The sequence below is a fragment of the Panthera pardus genome, unplaced genomic scaffold (genome assembly GCF_024362965.1).
Source record: "Panthera pardus isolate Hobbes unplaced genomic scaffold, ASM2436296v1 HiC_scaffold_17, whole genome shotgun sequence".
In the NCBI taxonomy this organism is placed as follows: Eukaryota; Metazoa; Chordata; class Mammalia; order Carnivora; family Felidae; genus Panthera; species Panthera pardus.
Genome location: NW_026526732.1, coordinates 151,014,232 through 151,041,582, shown reverse-complemented (window position 1 = coordinate 151,041,582; position 27,351 = coordinate 151,014,232). Strand labels below are relative to the sequence as shown.

At 41.6% G+C, this 27,351-nt stretch overlaps 1 long non-coding RNA gene across 2 annotated transcripts; it reads right to left on the bottom strand.

Moving 5' to 3' along the window:
• Nucleotides 1-293: 293 nt before the first annotated feature.
• LOC128777762 (uncharacterized) lies at nucleotides 294-27,350 on the bottom strand. 2 transcript variants are annotated; one of them, XR_008423122.1, is made up of 2 exons: nucleotides 26,619-27,350; nucleotides 294-1,736 (listed from the first exon to the last, which is right to left on the bottom strand). It is a non-coding gene; the product is annotated as an uncharacterized LOC128777762 (long non-coding RNA). The 2 variants fall into 2 exon arrangements; XR_008423123.1 differs by lacking the exon at nucleotides 294-1,736 and adding an exon at nucleotides 25,618-25,926.
• Nucleotide 27,351: the final 1 nt, after the last annotated feature.

The window sequence follows — 27,351 nt, the reverse complement described above, 5'->3', positions numbered from 1 at the left end:
CAGTACACTGTCCCAGGGAGCCCACCCTGGTGCACCCTGTATAAAACTCTCTGCTAATCTGCAGAACAGACCACCATGGCCACCCACTCCTGGAAGTCCTCCTCCCTCATAGTGGTGAGCTGCCCTTATTAGCATGAGCCAGGGTACTTAAGACCATGTCCATGGTCCATGAACAGGGCAAGCAGAAAAAGGATGTTTCTCTCCTTTAAAGGCAACATGTACTACCTCATTCTGCTTCACCATAATGACCAGAAAATAGTCACACAGACAAAAGTCACCTCATGGGAGGAAGGTGAATGAAATCTATTTTTAATCTGAGTGACCCTGTACTCCTCTGAAATTCTATCCCTATGGAATAAGGATCATTTCTGCTTTACTTAAAATTTTTTTTAAATCACAAATGACAGAATTGTCATTATCAGTATCTTAATATCAATAGCAAATCTTCAACCAGATTTGTATGTTAATAGTGGGGCAGTCTCAGAATATATTGGTAATTGAGAAAAGATGCAGATGGTATATTTGGTAAAATGCCACGTGCTAAAATGGAATCTCTCTCTATGTAACTGTGGAAACTGGTAACAACCGTTATGTCTAGGGAGAGAATTAGAAGAATTATGGATGGCATGGAGGAGGAAATTTATTGCTCACTCTATATACTCTTTTATGTTACATAAAGTTTTCAAACGTTGTGCACGTATCAAATGCAATAAATTTTGAATTACCAAAGATAGTCCCACTTTTTTCAGAAATGTATTAGGCATATTAGGCAGTAGCTGTCTAGCAGTCTGGTAGGCCTCAGTGAGAGAAACATGAAGGAATTCACACTGGGATGAATAACCTAGTAAATGCAACTAGTATAACAAGTTCTGGGGAAACAGAATCCAGACAGAAGCTTATTGAGTGCCTACTGAGGGCCAGGTGTTGTGCCACATGCTAGGGACATAAAGAAGATGTAGGTACATACCTTTGTGACCTAAATGTCTCCTGCTGATGAGCTTCTGTGCCAATTCCTGACTTTCTAGGAACCCTCCTACCATGGCTTATCCCTGTGTGGGACAGAGCTGACATTTGGAAAGAGAATCTTTGCCCATTTGACCCAAAAATTAGTGGAAAGGTTTAGTTAGAGAATACTAATTTCTAATGTAACTGACTCACCAATACAAGAGAAAATCACGAAGAAATAACCTGAAGGGAAAGAAATGAACAAAATAGAATCACAAGAAGTGACTTTTTGGGATCCCACATGAGGTAGGGTGGAAGAAATAGTGGGAGACCAGGATTTCTCTGGCAGCATAACACAGGAAAGAAAAAAAAAAAATGGTTCAGTTTAGTGATGGTGCTTTCCTAGAGTTTAGAAGGTCTGAAAAGTGAAGGGGGAAATGATTAGAGAGGATGACCTGCCAGGTGCAACAAAGTTGAGATAGGCCTTTCCAAATCACAGTGTGAATCTTGTATCTAGGACCTTGCTTTGATAACACAGCTCAGCTCGGCAGATCATCTCGTCCAACATGGAACCTGGAGTTATAATCATCTTGGTCAAAGATTGTGCAGTCTGGGGCGCCTGGGTGGCTGAGTCAGTTGAGTGTCCGACTTCGGCTCAGGTGATGATCTCGCAGTCTGTGAGTTCGAGCCCCGCATCAGGCTCTGTGCTGACAGCTGAGAGCCTGGAGCCTGCTTCGGATTCTGTGTCTCCCTCTCTCTCTGCCCCTTCCCCACTCATGCTCTGTCTCTCTCTGTCAAAAATAAATAAACATTAAAAAAAAAAAAAGGTTGTGCAATCCGTGTATGAACACATCCAGTTCAGAGACTGTGCTACCCTCCATTTCTGTCATCTGTCACCTGGAACATCCCCATACAGATTATAATAAGGCCCAATGGTCTCCACCTCCTGGTCCACATGGCCTTGTGGAATCTCCCAATTTGTGTGGGCAAGACCTGGAATTATCTTCTAACCAATAAGATGTGGCAGTGGTGATGCTGGATCTGAAAATTGGATCATGACTTCCAGCTTGCCGGCTGACTCTCTACTGTCTTCTCAACTTGCAAACTTTGCTGAGGCAAGCAGCTATGTTGGAAAGACAGAAACTGAGGTCAGCATCCCGCCTACATCCAGCAAGACACTGAGGCCCCCAGCCCACCAGCCCACAAGGAGTAACTCCATTCTCCCCCTAAGGTAGCTCTTCCCTTTCTTGAAGACAGACATCCTTTCTCTTTACAACATGAACATCAAGTTCTTTCCTCTCACTCCATTGAGGAGGCCCCAGGAGGGAGCAGTAGGCAGGGTGGGAGGAAGTGCCATGAGCAGGGGTGAGGCTAGACTTTGCCTCACCTCTCACCTTGGAGAGCAGGTATTACCAGAGAGTCACTTAGAAACAGAGAAGTTAAGGGCAGCAGGGATTGGAAGGACATGAGTGATCATGCCAGTGTCTCTCAGAGGGCTGTACTTTCAAACAGGGCTGTACTTTCGATCTGTGAATAAAACAGTGATGGAGAAACTCTGCCCTCCCATGGCGAAGGTCTTCCCCCCTCAGCATTGTGGACAGCACACCTCACAGCTCAGATGCAGACACCATTGATTGCCTACAGCCTACATGTAACCCTCCATTCCTGCCACCTCCAGCAAACACACTCCATCAGCTAATGTAGAACCAACTCTCCTGTCACTTCAAACCCCATGGACTTATCAGTAGTACAGTGAAAAACACATACTCCCGATAAGACTCAGTGCTAGAGAAGAAGCTAGCAGAACCACAGAATGAGGCTGTTAAGGTGACCCTTAATGAGTCAGATGAACAGTGTGCAGAAGCCAAAAACAAAAAACAAAAAAACAAAAACAGCACTTGGGCTCAGTAGCCTGACCATTTTGTAGAATCATGGCTCAGCCAACTGAGTCACTCAACCTGAGTGCCCTCGCTTTCCTTGCCTATAAAATGGGGTTGATAACTTTCCCCATCTTGTAGGGCTATTAGGAGGTTTTAAATTATTCAATTCATGACATCCCTTAAAACAGTGTGTGAGACTTTTATTAAGTACAACCCAGGAAGTAAGAGTCCCACCAATTTAGCTCCTGTTTTCTTCTTCCTACTATGACAAGTACCAGTTCTCCCCATCACTCATCACCCTGAGCCCCTCTCATGTGCTGCAGATGGAAAGCTGTTCTGCCACTTCTAACCTATAGGGTGGGGGTAAGGCAACCATGAAATGGCCAGGGTGGCCACAAGAGTGTGAAGAATCCTCAGAGTGTGGGGGATAAGCTTAGGACTCCCCCGGGCCTACACCAATGGGTTAACAAAGCACAAAGAAACACAAAGTCATAAAATGCTCACACCCAAGTTTGGGTAACCAGATTGGCACTCCAAGAATAGGGAGGCACAAAGGTGCCAAAAACAGGGAGGTGCAAAGGCACCCCAAAATAGGGAGGGGATGCTGAACCCCCCAAAATAGAGGCAAGGCCTGAAATAGAATCAGCACAAAGGTGCCCAATACATAGGAATAACAAGATTAGATATTCAGGGTGAAAGCACCCCAAGTTTAGTACTTCAGCAGAAAGCTGCTTTCATAGGAGAATAGGCCCAGGACAAGTAAATTGGTGAACTGGACTTTGGACCACAGAGCTGCAGGCAAAGCAGCCCAGAGCAGAGATGATTAACAAAAGAATAGGAGTCTTGTCAACCCTGAGGTTATTCTCCCTGTCTGTCTCATCCCCTAGGCTGGCAAAGATAAATAGGAACGGCACCTCCTGTCTGCTCTTAACAACCATCTACCCATCTGCCCGGCGCCTGGAATTTGTTTTATATTGACCCAAACCCCAAACACTGTATATCTTCAAAATCCCCTTTCCCTCCCTCACATCCACAAGTTAATGTTCCTAGTTTATTTTGTCTCTTTGTGCATGCCCATCACGTTTGCAAGCCTTCTGATCTGAATAAATACGGGGCAAGGACCCTTATTCGGGGCTCTTGTCTTTTTCCCGGACATTAGCCATCTCTCTTTTTAATTCTGTGTCTGCTCTTAAAGAGAACTTTAGACTTAGAGTCTACGACATCAGAGCAATGCTCAAACACATACAGGTACACATATACATACAAACACACATACATGCTTGTATATGCTCACACACATCTATACAAACCTCCACACACAAATACCCATACACATTTCAATGGGATTGTGAACCCACCCAAACAGACACACGCACACACATAACACCCTCCCTTCACATTTGCCAATTCAATTAGGGCCAGGTTCACTCCCACTTCATCTTTTTAAAATATTTAGGATCTTGAGTGAGAAGGACGTGGGAATTTTCATCCCACCAGAAAGAGACCTACTTCCCAGGAACTCAGGTACTTTCTGGATCTCATCCATGTCTGCTCTGGAACCCTCCTAAATGAAGGAGCAGGAGATATGAAGTTAGATCGAGATCCTGGAATGCAGAGGCAACCACATGCATTACCCACCTGGTTTTGGGGCTTTGGGGGTCCAGCAGTCTCCAGCCTCCCACCTTCTTCTAGCTGCCCTCCCACCAGCCATGAGCCCCCCCCCCCCACCTCCCCACCCACACACACCAGGCTTTGCTGCACAGAAGGATGTCTCCATATTTCCTTCAGAATTAATAGGAACAGGAGTTTCCAATGTATCCTGGGGTTAGAGAGTTCTAGATCAGAATGAAGAAACCTAGACCTCTTCCCCAAAGAGTTCTTGTTGTTCTAGAGCATGCCTCTAGCAACTATACTTCCAACAATCTAAACTGCTGTTCAAACAATCCCAACGATGAGAGCACCAAGGAGAACCCAGTCAGCAGATGCTGCTTAATGAGCATGGTGGGCTGGGAAAATGGATCTGAGGAGGAAAGGAAAAGTGAGGGGTGTCTCTGTGCCCTGCCTCTGCTGAAAGCCTCTAGAAGGGCTCCTGTTACCCTGATATGTGGCTCCACTCCTAATCTCCTTCCTTATCCTATCTCATGGTGATGGGCTCAGGCAGCCCCTCATGCTGCACATGGCATGTGTATCTCTGCTCATCTCAAGAAAGCAACACAATGGCCACCACTTCTGGATGGTTCCATCCCCTTCGGCCTGGTCTCCACAAGCTCTCTGTCTTGGGTCTGGTGCTCCCCGGCACACTTCCAGGTCAGGGTGATATTTGCAGGGCAGAAGCCCAGGGCACAGAGCACCTCAGGGTGATGTTGCAGTTTGGGGGAGGGGGTGGATCACATGTATTCTGGGAGGGTAGAGAAGACAAAACAGGGAGGGCTAAGGCAAGGTCTTCTTAAAAAGCATGTACTCCAAAGACCAAGATGCCATAACTCCTCATGGTTTGGCTTCCTACCAGGGTCAGACAGGGAGTGTTCCCTATAGGAGCCAACACTGGTGAGACCAGGGCCCACAACAAGGGGGTGGGAACCCATTCTGACATTTTCCCCCAAAGTTAAGAGCCTTTTTCAAAGACTCTCTACCCTCTAATTAAGCCTATAACTAAATATTTCTAGATAAATATTTATAGGTACTAATCCACAAACCCAGAGCCCTGTGGTCTCCTGAGAGTACTTTCACCCAGGGTGGGCCTAAGAAGAGTGTGTGACACAGCACTGCCCAGGGGACTCAGGGTGGGGTGGCTGTCCTCAGCACATGGGCCCCATTCTTCCCAGACTGTATATCTTATGTCCCTGTATTTGATTACTTCTCAGGCACCACCCCCCCTCCCGCCACTGGTCTGGAGACATTCTAAAATGTTTGTTCATTCTGCGTCAACGATATTAGATGCAAATCATGTTCAAAAGCTGTATGAAAGTTTAAAGTGCTAAGCACATTCTGTCAGTGCTCAAAATTCAACGAAAATCATTAGCAATACTAAAAAAAGGTTTGGGGGCACCTGGGTGGCTCAGTCGGTTAAGCATCCGACTTTGGCTCAGGTTATGATCTCATGGTTTGTGGGTTCAAACCCCACATCAGGCTCTGTGCTGACAGCTCAGAGCCTGGAGCCTGCTTCAGATTCTGTGTCTCCTTCTGCCTCTGTCCTTCCCCCACTCACACTCTGTGTCTCTCTCCCTCTCAAAAAATAAGCATCATAAATAAACAAATAAATAAATACATGTTTGAAGAATATTATAAATTAGCTTCACACAGTAAAGTCTTCGAAATAGTAAAATCCCTATAATAATACTTACAGTGTTGATAAAAGGAACAAACAATCAAAAAGAACAATCAGATGTTAGTATTATCTGGGTGCCTGGGTGACTCAATCAGGCATCCAGCTCTTGATTTTGGTATAGGTCATGATCTCACAGTCCTGAAATCAACCAAGTCCCACATCAGGCTCTGCGTTGGGCATGCAGCCTACTGAAGATTCTCCCTCTCCGGGGAGCCTGAGTGGCTCACTTGGTTGAGCATCCAACTCTTGATTTCAGCTCAGGTTATGATCTCACAATTCATGGGATAGAGCCGCACATCAGGCTCCATGCGATCAGCATGGAGCCTGCTTGGGATCCTCTCTCTCCCTCTCATTTGGTCCCTAACCCCACTCAAAAAGGAATAAACTTAAAAAAATTCTTTCTCCCTCATCTTCTGCCCCTCCCCAAACTGCGTGCACACGCATGCATTCTCTCTCAAGAAAAAAAGATAGTTATTATCTACTGTGCAATTAAGCAAAGCATTTTACATGGAAACAAAGGCTTTAACACGATTGTAAGTAGTGTATATCACTGCAGTCTCTATTAATGGTTCTGACAGTTGCAAACCATATATCTACCATAGTAAGAGAAATATTTGGAAACTTACATATCTAAGCAATAAATCATTATCAATGAGAGGAGTTAAGATGGCAGAGTAGGGAGACCATAAGTTTGCCTCATCTCTCAAACACAGCTAGATAAATACCAAATGATTCTGAACACCCAAGAAGTCGATAAGGATTAAGATAGCAAAAATGCACAATCAGAGGCGAAAAAACTGCCACATCATGGAAGATAGGAGCTACAGAAATTTTATTTAGGGGAGAGAAAAGCTGCAGGTACTGGGATAAAGGGAGCCCTGATCATGAAGACAGGAGAGAGAGAGAGACAGAGAGAGAGAAAGTGTGAGCATGTAATTGCATAAGAAAAACTCTTCCCCAAAACCACTAAATGGGGAAATGAGACGGGCAGACAGCCACAAGTTTTTATAAACAGCTGAATGCCGTCTGAAGTTTTGGAGACCCATGCCATCACCAAGATCATGCCTGGCAGGCTTGGTGGTGCTCCCATACTCCCATGGGGAAGGAGAGGGGAGACCTGGGAGCAGACAGCGTGTTCTGAAGGTCCCCTGGGTTGCACGGGGAAGCAGTTCCCCTGTGTGGAGTGCATTTGGGAGAGGCATTTCCAGAGGAAAAAGACCTAGCAGGCACCAATGAGCTGCCCCATTCATTAACATAGGAACAGGAATGCTGGCTGAGGGCAACAAGCCTTGGTGCTGACTTTCTGCTGGGCTTTACCATAAATTCTGAGCTGCTGCATGGTAACATAACCGATTTCTGGGAGAAGCCAGTGCCAGCCATAGCTCAGCAAGGCACTCCTCCACAGAATTAGTGTGGGTCCATGCTGCACAGATTTCTAAAATATGGAGTGAAACCCTGCTGTGAATCTGAGCTAAAAGACAGGAGTGGGGTGAAACACAGGAGTGGTGTGCAGTCTTGCAGGCAGACAGCTCTGACCAACGCAGGGTGAAGGCAGGATTTGGCAGAAGCTGGGGAAATAAGAGAGGTGATTGTTTGCTCTTCTGTGAGGGCTTTCTGAAGAGTGGTGGGCACCAGCTTTCTGCTTCTGGGTCATGAGAACAGGGCAAGGACATTTTCACCCAGCCCAACAGCACTGACCTACTTCAATGAGCAAAAGACCACCACCAAGTGGACACTGAGGCCATCTGCACCCTACAGGGGCCATCTCCACTAGAGCAAGACTGCCTGAGAATCAGCATAGCAGGCCCACAACCAGACGACCAGCACAAACCATTCCCACACACCAAACAGATCATAGAGTGCTGCAAAGCTTCAGCTCTAGGGGAAATAGATCTAGCTTCTCTTCTTTTTTTGTTTTGTTTGTTTTTTCCTTTGGGAATCAGAAAAGGCCATTTTTAAATATTTTAAAATTGTGGTTTTTTTTTTAGACTTGGCTTTTTTTTAACAAGCAGACTAAAACACACCTAGAATCTAGGTTCTTTTTTTTTTTTTTTTTTTTTTTACCTTGACAATATGACAAGATGGAGGAATTCACCCCAATGTCAACAAAGCGGGTACAGAGGGAACATACCTCAATATAATAAATGCCATATGTGACAAACCCACATCTAACATACTGAATTGTGAAAAACTGAGAGCTTTTCACCTAAGATCAGGAACAAGGCATCTTTATTCAACAACTACTGGAAGACCTAGCCACAGCATTTAGACAAGAAAAAGAAATAAGAGGTATACAAATTGGTAAGGAAGAAGTAAAACTGTCACTATTTGCAGATGACATGATACCATATATAGAAAAACCTAACTATCAGAGTACATGAGTTCAGTAAAGTTGTAGGATATAAAATCAACATACAGAAAATGTTACATTTCCACACAATAATAATGAAGTTAGCACAGGACAGAGTAGAATGGGGACCCTGAGCTTGTCTCATCTCTGAAACACAGCTAGATCAACATCAAACCATTTTGAACATCTAGGAAATTGACCTGAGGACTAATGCAACAATCTGCATAATTTGAGCAAGAGAACTTGGCAGGTACATGGTGTGGAGAGGTGAACTGGGAGAAAAGCCGTGGTGCTCCAGAGGGTAGGGAGGACCCAGAGAGAGGGTCCAGAAAGAGAAAAGAGTACAGAGTGCAGTACATCAGGATTACACAATAAAAATACTGCCCCTGAAAGTAGCTGGAGAGAAAGAGAGTGAAAACACTAACAGGGGACTGGACAAGAAACCTGTTCCTCAAAATCATTGATGGGGAGAAAGGAGAGAGTTTCAACACCTCCAGTTTCTATAAACAGTGGAGCACAGAGTCTGAAGTTTCAGAGCTCAGTGCCTGGCGGTACTCCAGCAAGGAAGCAGAGTGAAATCCCTGGGAGCAGGCAGTGAGGTCTGAGAATTCCCTGTGCCATACAGGGAGAAGAGGTTCCCCTGGTTGAGTGCATTTGGTAAAAGCAATACGGCCTCCAAGCAGGCAAAGGTCCAAACAGACCTCGGAGGGCTGCCACATTACCAGATATTGGGACAAAGATGCCAGCTAAGTGCAGCAAAACCTGTTGTGTGCCATCTGTGGGTTGTGATTTACTATGAACTGTCAGCCTCTGTTGCTGCAGGATCATGAGAACATTTTCTGGGACGAGTTGGTACCTGGCCATTGCTCAGTCAGACCTTCCCCCAGAGAATCAGTGTAGGTCCCAGCCAAATGTGGTGGGGGGTGGGGGGGTTCATCTCTGAAGTGCGTAGTTTTGAAACACAGGCCCATTCAAGATAAAACTCAGGAGGGAGGCACCGCCTGGCAGGCAGACAGCTTAGGCAATTACAGGGTAAAGACAAGGAGCAGATGGAAACCTGAGACAAAGAAGGGGTGCTTGATTGTGCATCTGTGAAAGCTCGAAATTCCTGAACTGGTGACTAGAGAGTAGGGCAAAGACATTTTCACCTCTAGCACACCCATACTAATTGACCCCAGGGAGCTAAGCAGCACCAAGTGGAAAACAGAACTGTTAAACCAAACCCCACCCATCTGTGCCATCCAGGCACATTCCTTAGGAGACCAACACAAATACAGACTTTTGTGTGCTACAAAATTTCAGTTCTAGGGAAACTGGAGCTAGCTTCATTTGGGTTTCATTTTGTTTGCTTGTTCATTGGTTACATTTCATTGCTTCTGTTTTTATGTTAATTTTTTCTTTCTCTTCTTTTTTGTTCTTGGTTACAGAGAAGCAAATTTTTATATTTATTTTATTTTGTCCTATTTTATTATTTAAAATTTTTTTAATTTTTTAAATTTTTTTAAACTTTTTTCTTTTCTTCTTTTCCTCTTTTCTATCAAGCTTCTCTCAACAAGCAGACTGAAACACATCTAGAATCTAGATTCCTTTACTTGATTTGGTTTTGTTTTAATATTTTAATTTCAACTCTTTATTAATTTTTTTCTTCCTCCAAAATGAAAAGGAGGAATTCACCCTACAAGAAAGAACACGGAGAAATGACAGCCAGGGATTTAATCAATACAAATAGAAGTATGATGTCTAAACTAAAATTTAGAACCATGATTAAATAATACTAGCTGGGAGGCACCTGAGTGACTCGGTGGTTAAGCATCTGACTTCAACTCAGGTCATGATCTCATCACAGTAGGTGGGTTCAAAACCCGCATCAGGCTCTGTGCTGACAGTGCGAAGACGAGTCTACTTCAAGTTCTGTGTCTCCCTCTCACAACCCCTCCCCCACTCAGGCTCTGTCTCTCTCTCGGAAATTAAAAAAAACAAAAAACAAAAAACATTAAAAGGCAGGGGGTGGGGTGAAGATGGCAGAACAGCATGTAAGTTTTTTTTGCATCTCTCAATCCTAAAATGCAGCCATATCAACACTAAACCATCTTGCACCCCTAGAAAACTGTTTTGAGGATTAGCACAACAATCTGCACAACCTAAACCACAGAACTTGGCAGAAACATGGTGTGGAGAGGTGAACTGGGGGGAGAGAGAAGCCAGGGACGGCAAGGAGGTTTTTTGCTTGTGGAGAGAGAACAGAGACAGGGGGAATACGGGAAAGCATCCCCCTGCCTCCCTCTGCAAAGCAGCTGGAGAGAAAAGAAAGAGCACACAAGGGACGGACAAAAAAGGGAGAAAGGAGAGGGTTTAAATTCCATTAAGACTCTATAAACAGGGGCAGTGCAGAGTCTGAAACTCTGCAGCTCAATACCTAGCGGTGCTCTGGTGGAAAGGGCAAATCCCCAGGAGCAGACAGCAAGGTCCAAGGGGTCCTCGGGCCACACGGGGAGAGGCAGTTCCCCTGCTGGGAGGATATTTGGTAGAGGCTGTGGAGGTCCCAGCCAAAGGTCCCAGCAAACCCTGGAGAACAACCATATTCACTGGTGCTGGAACAAGGACATTAAGGGAGAAGCCTGGTGCCAGATGTGTGTGGGATTTACCATAATTCCTGAAATGCTGCTGCTACACGATCATGTGAACTTTTTCTGGGGCGGGGCACCCAACTGTGGTCTCTGAGCAGCAGCAGCAGCATGGTCCTGTGAACGTTCCTGGGGGCAGGTGGGCACCTGGCCATTACTCAGTGAGACCCTCCCCCTTTGATCCATTCTGAGCCACAAAGTGAGGGGTTGGGAAACACAGCTGCATCTAGGATAAAACTCAGGAGGGAGGTGCTACCTGGCAGCCGGATAGTGTAAAAGTGGGGAGCGGAGAGAAACCAGAGACAAAGAGGGGTGCTAGACTGTCAGTCGAGAGAGCACAGAATTCTGATAGGAGAGACTGGGTAGCTGGGTGACACCATTTTCACCCCTCCTGCACATGCACATACATGCCTACACCCTCTACAACAATCCACCCCAGTAAGCTAAGCAGCACCATCTAGAGGAGAATGGAGCCATTACACTCAACCCTGCCCAACTGGGCCAACCTCACTCTTCAGAAATACCGCAAGTCTCTCCACCTGCTTAGTTTAAGGACTATAAAGTACTTCATAGTTTGACATCTAGGGGAAACTGATGTAATTTCAATCATATTTCAGTCTGTTTTCTGGTCCATCTATTCAATTTTTTTTTCTTTTTCTTATTCTTGAATACAGAAGGAGAAAAAATTTACTTTCATTTTCCATTTTTATTAAAAAGATTTTTAATTTTTTCCTATTTTATTACTTTTTTGTAAATTTCTTAAATACGATTTTACTTCCATAATTTAATTTTATTCTATGTGGGTGTATTCATTTTTTCAAATTTTCAAATGTTTTCTTTCTTTTTTTTCTTATTTTCCCTTTTTTCTCTAACCTATCAAGCTACTTTCAACAACCAGACCAAAAGACACCTAAGATCTAGCAGCCTTTGATTTTTTGTGTTGTTTTAAATTTTTTAATTTTTTTTTAAATTTTTTTTTAACATTTATTTATTTTTTGAGACAGAGAGAGACAGAGCGTGAACAGGGGAAGGTCAGAGAAAGAGAGAGAGACGGAATCTGAAACAGGCTCCAGGCTCTGAGCTGTCAGCACAGAGCCCGACGCAGGGCTCGAACCCACGGACCAGGAGATCATGACCTGAGCCGAAGTCAGACGCTTAACCGACTGAGCCACCCAGGCGCCCCTACATTTTTTAATTTTAACATTTTACCTTATTAATTCCTTTTCTTCCTTCAAAATGACAAAACAAAGGAATTAAGCCCAAAAGAAAGAACAGGAAGAAATGACAGCCAGGGACTTAACACAGATACAAGCAAGATGTCTAAACCAGAATTTAGAACCACAATAATATGAATAGTAGCTGGGGTAGAAAATAGATTAGAATCCCTTTCTGTGGAGATAAAAAAAAAGTAAAAGCTATTCAGGATAAAATAAAAAATGCTATAACTGAGCTGCATTCTCGAACAGATGCCATGGTGGCAAGGATGGATGAAGCAGAACAGAGAATCAGTGATATAGTGGACAAACTTATGGAGAACATTGAAGCACAAAAAAAGGGAAACTAAGGCAAAAGAGCATGATTTAAGAATTAGAGAAATCAGTGGGGCGCCTGGGTGGCGCAGTCGGTTAAGCGTCCGACTTCAGCCAGGTCACGATCTCGTGGTCCGTGAGTTCGAGCCCCGCGATGATCTCGCGGTCCGTGAGTTCGAGCCCCGCGTCAGGCTCTGGGCTGATGGCTCGGAGCCTGGAGCCTGTTTCCGATTCTGTGTCTCCCTCTCTCTCTGCCCCTCCCCCGTTCATGCTCTGTCTCTCTCTGTCCCAAAAATAAATAAAAAACGTTGAAAAAAAAAAATTAAAAAAAAAAAAAAAGAATTAGAGAAATCAGTGACTCATTAAAAAGGAACAACATCAGAATCATAGGGGTCCCAGAAGAGGAAGAGAGAAAAAAAGGGGTAGAAGGTTTATGTGAGCAAATCATAGTGGAAAACTTTCCTAATCTGGGGAAAGACACAGACATCAAAACCCAGGAAGCACAGAGGACTCCCCTAAGATTCAACAAAAACTGACCATCAACAAGGCATATCATAGTCAAATTCACAAAATACTCAGGCAAGGAAAGAATCATGAAAGCAGCAAGGGAAAAAAAAAAAAAAAAAGTCCTTAACCTACAAGGGAAGACAGATCAGGTTTGCAGCAGACCTATCCACAACAAACTTGGCAGGCCAGAAAGGAGTGGCAGGATATATTCAATGTGCTGAATCAGAAAAATATGCAGCCAAGAATTCTTTATCCAGCAAGGCTGTCATTCAAAATAGAAGGAGAGATTAAAAGTTTCTCAGACAAACAAAAATTAAAGAAGTTCATGACCACTAAACCAGCCCTACAAGAAATTTTAAGGGGGACTCTCTGAAGAGAGAAAAGAGGGAAAAAAAACCCACAGAAAACAAAAGACCAAAAGCAACAAAGACTAGAAAAGACCAGAGAACACCACCAGAAACTCCAATTCTACAGGCAACATAATGTCAATAAATTCATATATTTCAGTACTCACTCTAAATGTCAATGGACTAAATGCTCCAATCAAAAGAGATAAGGTAACAGAATGGATAAGAAAACAAATTCCATCTATATATTGTTTACAAGAGACCCACTTTAGACCTAAAGGCACCTTCAGATTGAAAGCAAGGGGATGGAGAACCATCTATCATGCTAACGGTTGCCAAAAGAAAGCTGGAATAGCCATACTTATATCAACAATCTAGGTTTTAAAATAAAGACTGTAATAAGAGATGAAGGGCATTATATCATAATTAAGGGGTCTAGCACCAAGAAGATATAACAAGGGTAAACATTTATGCTCCAAACGTGGAAGAACCCAAATATATGTATGGTTTTGTATGGTTACTTCAACGAACAAATCAAAGCACACCTGGTTGAAGGTCCAAACAATCCACCACTACGGGCAGTGGGATAGAGCAGCCAAATATGCAACAACCATGCATGCAACATGCTCCAAAAACACTTCCTGAAGTGGCCCCTTATTAACATAGTAGCACTCGCAGGTGTAGGACACATAGCAAGCTATAAAAACACATAAAGGAAAGAAACCTAGCCAAAAAGATGAAACGGAAGAATTCCCCCCCAAAAGAATATTCAGGAAGAAACCACAGCCAGAGATTTGCACAAAACAGATATAAACAAATTATCTGAACAAGAATTTAGAATTATAGTCATAGACTAAAAGCTGGGCTCAAAAAGAGCGTAGAAGACAGCAGAGAATCTACTGCTGTAGAGATCAAAGACCTAAGAAATAGTCACAATGAATTATGGAATGCTATAAATGAGATGCAAAATAAACTAGATACAGTGACAATGAGAATGGAAGAGGCAGAGGACAGAATAGGTGAAATCGAAGATAAAATTATGGAAAATGATGAAGCTGAAAAAAGAGGGAAAGGAAATTACTAGACCATGAGAGGACAATTAGAGAGCTAAGTGATTCAGTGAAACAAAACAATATCCTATCACAGGAGTTCCAGAAGAAGAGAGAGAGAAAGGGGCAGAAGGTTTATTTGAACAAATTATAGATGAGAACTTCCTAATCTGGGGGGTGAGGGAGGCAGGAAACAGGCATACAAGCCCAAGAGGCACAGAGAACGAACTCCCTTCAAAATCAACAAAAACAGGTCAACACCACGACATATAGTAAAACTGGCAAAATACAAAGATAAAGGGAGAATTCTGAAAGCAGCTAGGAACAAATGGGCCTTAACCTACAAGGGTAGACACATAAGGGGAGTAGCAGACCTGTCCACTGAAAATTGGCAGGCCAGAAGGGAGTGGCAGGAAATCTTCAGTGTGCTGAATAGGGAAAATATGCAGCCAAGAATCCTCTATCCAGCAAGGCTGACGTTCAGAATAGAAGGAGAGATAAAGGCTTTTCCAGATAAACAAAAACTAAAGGAGTTTATCACCACTAAACCAGCCCTGCAGAAGATCCTAAGGGGGACTCTAAGTGGAAAGCCACAAAGACTACAAAGGACAAGAGACATCACCATGAACACAAAACCTACAGATAACACAATGACACTGAATCCATATCTTTCAATAAACACTGAATGTAAACAGACTAAATGCTACAATCAAAAGACACAGGATATAAGAATGGATAAAAAAACAAGATCCATCTATATGCCCCTACAAGAGACTCATTTTAGACCTGAGGAAACCTGCAGATTGAAAGTGAGGGGATGGAGAACCATCCATCATGCTACTGGATGTCAAAAGAAAGCCAGAGTAGCCATACTTGTATCAAACAACCTGGATTTTAAAACAGACACTAACAAGAGATAAAGAAGGGCATCATAATTAAGGGGTCTATCCATCAAGAACAGCTAACAGTTGTAAATGTTTATGCCCCCAACATGAGAGCAGCTAAATATGTAAGTCAATTATTCACAAACATAAGCAAACTTATTGATAATAATACTGTAATTGTAGGTGACTTTAATGTTCCGCTTACAACAATAGACAGATCATCTAGGCAAAAAATCAATAAGGAAACAACAGCTCTGACTGACGCATTGGACCAGGTGGACTTAACAGATATATTCAGAACTTTTAATCTTAAAGCAGCAGCATACACATTCTTCTCGAGTGCACATGGAACATTCTCCAAAATAGACCACATACTGGGTCACAAAACAGCCCTCAACAAATATAAAAGGACTGAGATTATACCATGCATATTTTCAGATCACAACACTATAAAGCTTGAAATCAACCACAAGAAAAAAACTGGAAAGCCCCCAAATACATGGAGGTGAAAGAACATCCTACTAAAGAATGAATGGGCCAACCAGGAAATTAAAGAAGACATTTTAAAATATATGGAAGCAAATGAACATGAAAACATGACAGCCCAAACCCTGTGGGATGCAGCAAAGGCAGTCCTAAGAGGAAAATACACTGCACTTCAGGCCTAACTCAAGAAGCAAGAAAGGCCCCAAATACACAACCTGACCTTAGATCTAAAAGAGCTAGAAAAGGAGCAGCAAATAAAGTCCAAAGCCAGCAGAAGAAGGGAAATAATAAAGATTAGAGCAGAAATAAGCAATATAGAACCCAAAAAACCAGTAGAACAGATCAATGAGTCTAAGAGCCGGTGTTTAAAAAAATAAACAAAATTAATAAAACCCTAGTCAAACTTCTCAAAAGGAAAAGAGAGAGGACCCAAATAGATAAAATCACAAATGACAGAGGAAAGAGTACAATCAACAGAAACACAAACAATTATTAGAGATTACTATGAAAAATTATATGCCAACAAACTGGACAATCTGGAAGAAATGAGCAAATTCCTAGACACGCCCACACCACCAAAACTCAAACAGAAAGAAATAGAAAATCTGAACAGACCCAAACCAGTGAAGTAATTGAATTGGTTATCAAAAATCTCCCAACAAATAAGAGTCCTGGGTCAGATGGCTTCCCAGGGGAATTCTGGAGACATTTAAAGCAGAGTTAATTCCTACTCTGCTCAAACTGTTCCAAAAAATAGAAATGGACTCATTCTATGAAGCCAGCATTACTTTGATTCCCAAACCAGACCAAGACCCCACTAAAAAGGAGAATTACAGGCCAATATCCCTGATGAACCTGGAGGCAAAAATTCTCAACAAGATACTAGCAGATCGAATTCAACAGTACATTAAAAGAATTATTCACCATGATCATGTGAGATTCATTCCTGGGCTGCAGAGCTGGTTCAATATTGGCAAATCAATCAACATGATACATCACATTAATAGAAAAAAGGATAAAAACCATATGATCCTGTCAATAGATGCAGAAAAAGCATTTGACAAAATACACCATCCTTTATTAATAAAAAGCCTCAAGAAAATTGGGATAGAAGAAACATAACTTAACATCATAAAAGCCATACATAAAAGTTTCACAGCTAATATCATCCTTAATGGGGTAAAACTGAGAGCTTTCCCCCTGAGATCAGGAACACAACAGGGATGTTCACTCTCACCATTGTTTTTTATCATAGTGTTGGAAGTCCTAGCCGCAGCAGTCAGATATCAAAAAGAAATAAAAGGCATCCGAATTGGCAAAGAAGAAGTCAAACTTTCACTCTTCGCAGATAACGCAATACTCTACGTGGAAAACCCAAAAGACTCCACCAAAAAACTGCTAGAGCTGATACACGAATTCAGCAAAGTCGCACGATATAAAATCAATGTATAGAAATCAACTGCATTTCTATACACCAATAATGAAACAATAGAAAGAGATATCAGGGAATTGATCCCATTTACTATTGCACCAAAATCGTAAAATACCAAGATCTGTTCGCTGAAAACTATAGAAAGCTTAGTAAAGAAACAAAGACACAAAGAAATGAAAAAAAAATTCCATGATCATGGATCAGAAGAACAAATATTGTCAAAATGTCTCTACTACCCAAAGCAAACTACACATTCGATACAATCTCAATCAAAATAGCACCACATTCTTCACAGAGCTAGAACAAACAATCCTAAAATTTGTATGGAACCAAAAAAGACCCTGAATAGCCAAAGTAATGTTGAACAAGAAAACCAAAGCTGGAGGCATCACAATCTTGGACTTCAAGCTGTTATTGCAAAGCTGTAATCATCAAGACAGTATGGTACTGGCACAAAAAACAGACACACAGATGAATGGAATAGAATGGAGAACCCAGAAATGGACGCACAAATGTATGGCCAACTAATCTTTGACAAAGCAGGAAAGAATATCCAATGGAAAAAAGACAGTCTCCTTAGTAAATGGTGCTGGGAGAACTGGACAGCGACGTGCAGAAGAATGAAACTGGACCACTTTCTTACACCATACACAAAAACAAATTCAAAATGGATTAAAGAATAAATGTGAACTAGGAAACCATCAAAATCCTATGGGAGAAAATATGCAGCAACCTCTTAGACCTCGACCGCAGCAAATTCTTACTTGAAATGTCTCCAAGGGAAGGGAAATAAAAGCAAAAATGAACTATTGGGACCTCATCAAGATAAAAAGCTTCCACACAGCAAAAAAAACAATCAATGAAACTAAACAGCCACTGACAGAATGGGAGGAGATATTTGCAAATGACATAATGGATAAAGGGTTAGTATCCAAAATCTATAAAGAACCCCATATTAGACAATTTGTAATTGTGCCCTTACAAATAAGCACTCCTGTATCCTTGGGATAAATTCCCAGTAGTGCTACTGTGGCCTTGTAGGGTAATTCTTTTAACTTTCTGAGGAACCTCCACACTGTTTTCCAGAGTGGCTGCACCAGTTTGCATTCCCACCAACAGTGCAAGAGGGTTCCCGTTTCTCCACATCCTCTCCAGCATCTATAGTCTCCTGATTTGTTCATTTTAGCCACTCTGACTGGTGTGAGGTGATATCTCAGTGTGGTTTTGATTTGTATTTCCCTGATGAGGAGTGACGTTGAGCATCTTTTCATGTGCCTGTTGGCCATCTGGATGTCTTCTTTAGAGAAGTGTCTGTTCATGTTTTCTGCCCATTTCTTCACTGGATTATTTGTTTTTCGGGTGTGGAGTTTGGTGAGTTCTTTATAGATTTTGGATACTAGCCCTTGGAACTGAAGAGTGTTATGCTAAGTGAAATAAGTCACACAGAGAATGACAGATACCACATGTTTTCACTCTTATGTGGATCCTGAGAAACTTAACAGAAGACCATGGGGGAGGGGAAGGAAAAAAAAAAAGTTAGAGAGGAAGCAAGCCAAACCATAAGAGACTCTTAAAAACTGAGAATAAACTGAGGGTTGATGTGGGGGTGGGAGGGAGGGGAAAGTGGGTGATGGACATTGAGGAGGGCACCTGTTGGGATGAGCACTGGGTGTTGTATGGAAATCAATTTGACAATAAATTTCATATTAAAAAAAATGAAAACATACATCCAAATAAATAAATAAATAAATAATAAAATAAAATAAACTACTTGTTGAGGCTCTCATTCTAGACTTCTTTGGTTTTGCCTTTGCATTCAAACCTGTTTTCCAGAAGTAATGCAGACAGACAAATTGCAATTTCATCATCATGCATTTTGGATGCTACAGTTAACTCGAAATGAAATAAAGTATATGTAAATACATGAGGTGACAAGTATCTTAGAAAGAATACCAAACTACAAATAAAACTTTCATATCATAAATCTAACTTTAAACAATTTCTTTGAAGAAAATCGTCTTTATGACACTCTCATGTTATATACTATTTACAGATCAAAAATACTAAGGCTCAAACACCAAAGAAATACAAACAATTATTAAGAGAATATTATGAAAAACTATATGCCAACAAACTGGATAACCTGAAAGAAACAGATAACCTTCTAAGAACATATGAACTACCAAAACTGAAACAGGAAGAAGTAGAAAACTTGAACAGAACGACTGCCAGCAAAGAAACTGAATTAGTAATAAAAAAATCTCCCAACAAATAAAAGTCCAGGGCCAGATGGCTTCACAGATGGATTCTACCAAACGTTTAAAGAACAGTTAATACCTCAACTATTCCAAACTATTCCAAAAATTAGGGGAAAAAAGGGAAAACTTCCAAATTCGTTCTATAAGGCCAGCATTACCCTAACACCAAAAACAAAGACTCCACTAAAAAAGAGAACTACAGGCCATTATCCCTGATAAACATGGATTCAAAAATTCTCAATTAAATACTAGGAAACCAAATCCAACAATACATTAAAAGAATCATTCACCACGATCAAGTGGGATTATTCCTAGGCTGCAAGGGTTCAATATTCTGAAATCAATCAACATGATGCACCACATTAATAAAAGAAAGGATAAGAACTACATGATCATTTCAATAGATGCAGGAAAAGCATGAGACAAAGTACAACATCCATTCATGATAAAAACCCTCAACAAAGTAGGGTTATAGGAAATATACCTCAACAGAATAGGAACTGCAGAAATGAACCCACAACTACAGGGTCAATTAATCTTCAACAAAGCTGGAAAGTCCATTGGGATAAAGTCTCTTCAACAAATGGTGCTGGGAAAACTGGACAGCAACATGCAAAAAATGAAACTGGACCACTCTCTTTCACCATACACAAAAATAAATTCAAAATGGATTAAAGACCTAAATGTGAGACATGAAACCATTAAAATCCTAGAGGAGAACACAGGCAGTAACTTCCTTAACCTTGGCTGTAGCAACTTCTTACTAGACACATCTCCCGAGGCAAGAGAAGCAAAAGCAAAAATGAACCATTAGGACCTCATCAAGATAAAAACCATACAGCAAAGGAAACAGTCAACAAAACTAAAAGGCAACCCACGGAATAGAAGACATTGCAAACAACATATCTCATGAAGGGTTAGTATCCAAAATATATGAAGACTTATAAAACTCAACTCAAACCTCCCCCCCCAAAATGAATAATCCAATTAAAAAATGGGCAGAAGACATGAATAGACATTTTTCCAAGGGAGACATCCAGAGGGCTATGAGACACATGAGAAGATGTTCAACATCACTCATCACCAGGGAAACACAAATCATAACTACAAAATGGTTAAAATCAACAACACAAGAAACAACAGGTATTGGCAAGGATGTGGAGAAATGGGAACTCTCTTGCACTGTTGGTGAGAATGCAAACTGATGCAGTCACTCTGGAAAACAATGTGGAGTTTCCTCAAAAAGTTAAAAATATAACTATTCTATGATCCAGCAACTGCACTAGTATGTATTTACCCAAAGAACACAAAAATACTAATCGAAGTTGGGGCACCTGGGTGGCTCAGTTGGTTAAGCATCCAACTTCAGCTCAGGTCATGATCTCACGGTTCATGAGTTCGAGCCCCACACTGGACTCTCTGCGGTCAGCACAGACCCTGCTTCAGATCCTCTGTCCCCTTCTTTCTCTGCCTCTCCCCTTGCTCGTTCTCAATCTCTCAAAACAAATAAAAACCTAAAAAAAAAAAAAACCTCTACAACCCAGCAATTGCACTACTAGGTATTTATCCAAGGGTACAGGTATGCTGTTTTAAAGGGGCACATACACCCCAATGTTTATAGCAGCACCATCAACAATAGCCAAAGTATGGAAAGAGCCCAAATGTCCAGTGATGGATGAATGGATAAAGAAGATGTGGTATATATATACAATGGAGTATTACTCAGCAATCAAAAAGAATGAAATCTTGCCATTTGCAACTACGTGGATGGAACTAGAGGGTATTACGCTAAGCAAAATTAGTCAGTCAGAGAAAGACAAATATCATATGACTTCACTCATATGAGGACTTTAAGACACATAACAGATGAGCACAAGGGAAGGGAAGCAAAAATAATATAACAGGGAGGGGGACAAAACATAAGACTCTTAAATATGGAGAACAAACAGAGGGTTACTGGAGGGATTATGGGAGGGGGGATGGGCTAAATGAGTAAGGGGCATTAAGGAATCTACTCCAGAAATCATTGTTGCACTATATGCTAACTTGGATGTAAATTTAAAAAACAAAAAATAAATAAAAAAAAAAAACATTTAAAAATAACCATTTAAAATTACTAAGCAAAGGGATATATGTACCCCAATGTGTATAGCAGCATTATCTACAATAGCCAAATTATGGAAAGAACCCAAATGTCCACCAACCGATGAATGGATAAAGATGTGTACACACACACACACACACACACACACACACACACACACACACTGGAATATTACTCAGCCATAAAAAAAGAATGAAATCCTGCCATCTGCAAGAACATGGATAGAGCCAGAGAGTATTATGCTAAGTGAAGTAAGTCAGTCAGAGAAAGACAGATACTGTATGATTTCACTCATATGTGGACCTTAAGAAACAAAACAAACGAACATAGGGCAGGGGAGAGTGGGGGGAGAGACAGAGAGACAAATCAAGAAACAGACTCTGATGGTTACCAGTGGGGAGGCAGTTGGGGAGAAATGGGTTAAATAGGTCATAGGGATTAAGGAGTGCACTTGTAATAAGCACTGGATGATGTATGGAAGTGTCAAATCACTATGTTATACACCTGAACCTAATATTATATTGTATGTTAACTGGTATTTCAATAAAAACTTTTTTAAAATCTAGGAAAGTAAATAAGAATTTGGAGGTCAGGATGGATATTGTAATAAAGACAACATGTCATGCATATATTTTATATATATGTAGCAATTGAATAAAAAAGACAAAGAATCATACAGGAAAAATGGGCAAAGATTGGAAATACAAAGAAAAATCCCACTGACAAACAAACAATAACAAAAAGATACCCAAAATTACTAAGGAAGAGAATATGCAATTCAAGTAACTAAGACATTTCTTTACTGACTAGAAAAGCATACAAACACAGATCATACTTATGTCTACTGGGGATGTGGAAAGGAGGCCAGCGCATACATTGCTGCCAGGGAAATGTAAGGAATAACACCCTTGTGAAAAAACAATACCCCAATATCCATTAAAATTAAAACCCCAGGGGCACTTGGGTGGCTCAGTTGGTTAAGTGTTTGCCTTCGGCTCAGGTCTTGATCTCTGATCTCGAGCTCCACGAGCTCCACGTCAGGCTCTGTGCTGACAGCTCAGAGCGTGGAGCCTACTTCAGATTCTGTGTCTCCCTCTCTCTCTGCCCTCCCCGGCTCATGCTCTCTCTCTCTCTCTCAAAAGTAAACATAAAAAGGGGCGCCTGGGTGGCTCAGTCGGTTAAGCGTCCGACTTCAGCCCGGGTCACGATCTCACGGTCCGTGAGTTCGAGCCCCGCGTCGGGCTCTGGGCTGATGGCTCAGAGCCTGGAGCCTGCTTCCGATTCTGTGTCTCCCTCTCTCTCTGCCCCTCCCCCGTTCATGCTGTGTCTCTCTCTGTCTCAAAAATAAATAAACGTTAAAAAAATTAAAAAAAAAAAAAAAAAAACATAAAAAAAATTTTTTTAATTAAAACAACCCCAGAAACTTTTCTCTCAGTAATAAATCTATTAGCACATATAAATCTATAAGGACATATCTTCAGAAAATATTTACTATAACACTGTTAGTGTAACAGCAAAAAAAAAAAAAAAAAAAAAAAAGGAAACTAAGGCAAAAAAGAAAACTAAATAAATTCCCATCTGCCAATAAAAAGTTGAAAAATGTATGGCACCTGCAGAATAAAATCTGTTATACAATCATTCAAATCTTAAATGAAAAACATTAGCAAAAATTTTTAAATATGAAACTTTCAGCACTGGCTCCATTGTAGAGAAACAGACTATTTCATAATATGCTGGTGTGGGTATACACAGGTGCAACTTTATGGGAAGGAAACTAGAGGACTCTATTAAAATTCTATATTCCCATGCATTTGGACCTAGCAGCCCAACTTCCAGAAATGTGTCCTACTAAAACATGGCATGATGTATGTGCAAATATATCAAATCATTATACATTGTACACCTTAAACTAATACAATGTTATATGTCTATTTATACACCTAAATAAAACAGAGGAAAACAAGATAAGATTTTCACTACAGCCTTTAATAAGACTTGGAAAGAAACTAAATGTCTACTCTTTTTTTGTTTGTTTGTTTTTAATATGAAATTTGTTGTCAAATTGGTTTCCATACAACACCCAGTGCTCATCCCAAAAGGTGCCCTCCTCAATACCCATCACCCACCCTCCCCTCCCTCCCACCCCCCATCAACCCTCAGTTTGTTCTCAGTTTTTAAGAGTCTCTTATCCTTTGGCTCTCTCCCTCTGTAACCTCTTTTTTTTTTTCTTCCCCTCCCCCATGGACTTCTGTTAAGTTTCTCAGGATCCACATAAGAGTGAAAACATATGGTATCTGTCTTTCTCTGTATGACTTATTTCACTTAGCATCACACTCTCCAGTTCCATCCACGTTGCTACAAAAGGCCATATTTGATTCTTTCTTTTTTTTTTTAATATTTTTTAATGTTTATTTTTGAGAGAGTGCGAGCAGGAGAGGAGCAGAGAGACAGGGAGACACAGAATCCAAAGTAGGCTCCAGGCTCTGACCTGTCAGCACAGAGCCCGACACAGGGCTCAAACCCACAAAACTGTGACATCATGGCCTGAGCTGAAGTCAGACACAATTGACTGAGCCACTCAGGAACCCCCTAAATCTTTACTCTTAATAAAATGGTTGAATAAATGATACATATGATACATATACACAATGATACATATACACAATTAAGTAACAACACAAACTTGGAAAAAAAATGAGATAGCTCTCTGTATCACTGAACTGGAAAGAAAAAACAGCCACTATGAAGTATAAAATGTAAACAGAACACTCTCTATGTGTTTGTGATTTTTCCATAATTTGAGAAATTGAAAAAAAAAGTGGTCAGGGAAAATTAGATGCTTTGCCTTTTCTAAGAATCTCAAATGTCTGAACAGGTGAACCCTCTCCCTCCCCAACCTACCATATCTGACCTCAACCAGTTTTCTACATGCGCTACTACTATACTCATTTCCTCTATAAAACTCAGTGGCTTCAAGATATCTTTTCTCCTTTACAGATATAAAAACAGTATTAAAATGTATATATTTTTAATTACCCTTTATCTTATTACAATAATTAATTTTTTCATACTCCTGTGGTAGAAATCCCTTGGTATAAATCAACATTACAAATCAGTGTTATTCCACATCTCCTGAACTACAATCCCTTTCAATTCTGAACAAGGAATAGACACTTCTTTGACTAAAGAATGTGTTTGTATCCTACTACATTCATAAATCTCAGCCTACCAAGTTTCACAACTCATAATAACAAATGTGGGGGAAGATTGAGGCTTCCTTCATTATTATTTTGTGTATTATTACATAGACCGATGGAAATAAAATCATAGCATTGTGTTCACCCTCTTTCCCAAATCTCCCTTGAAAAATACTCGGTACGCTTCCTTATTGTTCTATGTCAGGGGTCAATAAACTATGGTCTGCTACCTGTCTATATGGCCTGAAAGCTAAGAATGGTTTTCACATTTTTAAATGACTGCGGGTAAAATCAAAAGAAAAGTAGGGGTACCTGGGTGGATCAGTCAGTTAAGAGTCTGATTCTTGATTTCAGCTCAGGTCATGACCTCCCAGTCATGATATCGAGCCCCATGTCAGGCTGCACGATGGGCATGGAGCCTGCTTAAGATTCTCTTTCTTTCTTTCTTTCTTTCTTTCTTTCTCTCTCTCTTTCTCTCTCTCTCTCTCTCTCTCTCTCTCTCTCTCTCTCTCTCCCTCTCCCTCTCTCTCCCTCTCTCCCTCCCTCTCTCCCTCTCTCCCTCTCCCTCCCTCTCTCTCCCTCTTCCCTTTCCTCACACGTGCTCCCCCGCTCCCATCAAAAAATACATGTATTTTATGACATATAAAATTAAATTTTCAGTGTCCATACAAAAAGTTTTACTGGAACACAGCAATGGTCATTTGTTTGGTATTGTTTAATGCTGTTTTCACACTACAAAGACAGAGGAAAGTATGAGCCTCAAGGCCAAAAGTACAGCTTATCTGGTTCTTTACATGAAAGATTTGCCAACCCCTATGTTCTATGTCATATTACATGCCCTACATGATTTTATACTTTTACCTAAACATTCTCCAGCCTTTCCTTCCATATTCAGCATAAAGTCTTGTTAATTATCTATTACTCTCCAGGCAAACACATTCTTCATAGACCTTTGAAATGCACTTCCTCCTGGGAATGTCCTTAGTCTAACCACATCCCTGATCACCTACAAACAGAAAACCAGAATGGAGTGCTAGCAACACCTTAAAAGTTACAAATGAACAAATCAAAACCAAAACCAAACTTCACCACCACCAGCCACCCTCCAAGGTGAAGCTAAAGAGGCTAACTCCTCAGTTAGTGGCTTTCAAACTACCCTATCTTAGAATTGAGGCGTTGTGTAAACTAAATTTTACCGCCACTAAAATTCCTAACGGTCAAACAGCAAGGAGAAAAAAAAGTAAATGTTAATTTCCCAAGTTTAATCCTCTTCAAATCATTGGCTACCAAAAAAAAAAAAAGGGGGGTGGGAGAAGTAGACCAATTATATGTAGTATGCATGATCCTAAATCCCTACATTTGATATTTTCTGCAAGTATATCGTCTCTGGCCCCCTGAAGTAAAAGGTTAAATCTTGCACTGTGTTTGTAGACAATATCACAACTTACATAGGAACAAGATAGGCCGTTGGGCCATTTCCTCCTATAGGGTACACCAAAATTTGCCCATCTCTTTCAGTCAGCATTCTGCATACCAAGTGTTGGGGGAGAAGAGGCGGGACAAGCTGCCTTTTCTATGAACAATGTCAGACACTCCTAGCACTGACTCCTCCCCAGCCTCATCACACCTCTACCCTGCACTAGGTCCTCCCCAGCTCCATCACCTCTATTCAGGACCTCCTCCCCAGTCTCATCATACCTCTATCATCAGAGTCTTCCTCCAAAGTCACAGGCGTGCAAAGCTTCCAGTAACAGAAGAGGAAAGCAGGAAGGCTATAATGCAAAAGTCTGGAGTTCCCACACAAGCATCATCTGCTCTTTGGGAAGATCTCAAGTCATAGCCCGAAAAGTGAAAAGAAATGGGACTTGGCTCGCACCCACTTAACAGGTGTTTACCACACGCTTGCTAGAGGCCGGGCAGCGAGCGAAGAGCTTAGGATAGAAAAGTGAGCAGCAGAATGGCAGCTCTCCCGGGGCTCCCACTCCACTGGGGGAGGTAAACAATGTCTTTAAAGCCCGCCTAGGAATGCGAGGAGCATTTGTAGCCCACGGCAGGGACAATTTACCTAATCCTGTAATGTTAAAAGGCTAAAACTCAACCAGTCGGAAGTGACGTGACAGCTGAAACTTGCAGGTCCGCCACGTAACTGGCCGCCGCCTCAGCTAGCCACCTTCTCCCTGGACTGGCCTGAAGAGAGGATAAGTGTAGCTCAAAGTCCGCAACCGCCCTTGCCCTGCCCCCAGCGGCTTCCAGTCCCACCCGGGACCAGCAAGCGTGGCCAGAGCCGGGGCCCGCAGCCCGAGTGGGACTGCAGCGGTCTCTGGCACCCATCGGCGCCCTGCGGGCAATGGGGCTTCAGCGCTCAACCAGGCGCATGCGCGGCCCTCTTTCTCCTGAGGATTCCTCGGGTCACCTGAACGACCGCATTTCG